At 39.7% G+C, this 1271-nt stretch overlaps 1 long non-coding RNA gene across 1 annotated transcript; it reads left to right on the top strand.

Annotated features, from left to right (window-relative positions):
- On the top strand, positions 1-249 carry LOC105310948. The gene is made up of 2 exons (XR_897575.2): positions 1-115; positions 198-249. It is a non-coding gene; the product is annotated as an uncharacterized LOC105310948 (long non-coding RNA).
- The last annotated feature ends 1022 nt before the right edge of the window (positions 250-1271 follow it).

Genomic DNA, 1271 nt, shown 5'->3' on the forward strand with positions numbered 1-1271 from the left:
TCTCCTCGGCCTTGGGGGGCGGGAGAGGGTTCGCCTTTGAAATGCATCCCTCACTCCTTGCTCGTTTTCCCTTTCTCTCCTAAAGCCCAAGAGGAGGTCGGCGAGGTTGTCAGCTGTAAGTAAAGAGAGCCCCGTACCCGTTTCTTCTCCTTGGGGTCGTACCCAGCGAGAAACTCAGTGCTACCTTTGCCTTTCAGAAACCTGCTCCTGCAAAAGTGGAAACGAAGCCAAAAAAGGCGGCAGGAAAGGTAGGTTTCAAACTTTCGAGACCGTGGTGTCTTCAGAATGCGGCAGGGCTGCTCAACGTGACTTTTTTTTAATAAAAAGCTATTGTTGGCGACTAAGATCTTGACTTTGAATGTATCAAAGTGATTGATAATTATATTTCACTCTCCTGAAAAGTCGAAATTTTGCCGTATTTATTTATTTAAATTTTGTTTTGAATAACAAGTAAACTTTCTGGTGTGGGTAAAATATAATGGATATAGTTTATACGTTCCTGGCTTACCGGAACATAATGTCACATTAACGCTGCTGCAGAATTTCGGAAACAAGACGACTAGGAATACTAAATATTAACTTGAGTACACAAAGGAAACCCATTCTTTGTGTTATGTACGTTATGGTCAGTGCATGTCCGTTTGTTGCATGCTTGTACTTTGATAATAACAGCAAAGCCAGGACTGAGGCCAAGAGAAAGGGAATGTGTAAATTTTTGCATGTAAAGTCTGCAAGCCAAGGTAGGAGATCATATCTTACGTGTGTGGGTAGACCAAGAGTTATGTTCTCTGAGAACAGCACTAACAATTTCCTAAAAGTATAATATTTGCGCTTACATGTAAAGGACTTCTCTAAATCATTTTTTCCTAACAGGCTTTGAGTAAGCCATAACGTGGTGGTTGTTGCTCTGGAATAGATTCGTGATTGCACAATTCACATTGCAGGTCTTTGGAATGAAGTTCTTGGGGCTATGTTACATTTGAAAACTTACTGTGTGTAAATCATCTCTTACTTTGTATTTGGATATGGCATGGAAATCATCCTCTGCGAAGTTCTCCGTGTTCTTCAGGGGAAATTCATGGTGTGATTAATCTCTGTTCACTCAAAACTTAAGTGAGAATTTGCTATTTGAAATTTCAAAAAAACAAAAAACATCCGTAAGGGCCACCATTCCTTTCCTAAAAGTGTGGGCGGAAGCTTGCATAATCAAAGAGTTTTAGGTTTTTGTTTTTAGTTTAGTTTTGTTGTTGTTTTGTTTCTTTAAATATCAT

This window comes from Pteropus vampyrus, unplaced genomic scaffold, assembly GCF_000151845.1.
Source record: "Pteropus vampyrus isolate Shadow unplaced genomic scaffold, Pvam_2.0 Scaffold17754, whole genome shotgun sequence".
Taxonomy (NCBI): Eukaryota; Metazoa; Chordata; class Mammalia; order Chiroptera; family Pteropodidae; genus Pteropus; species Pteropus vampyrus.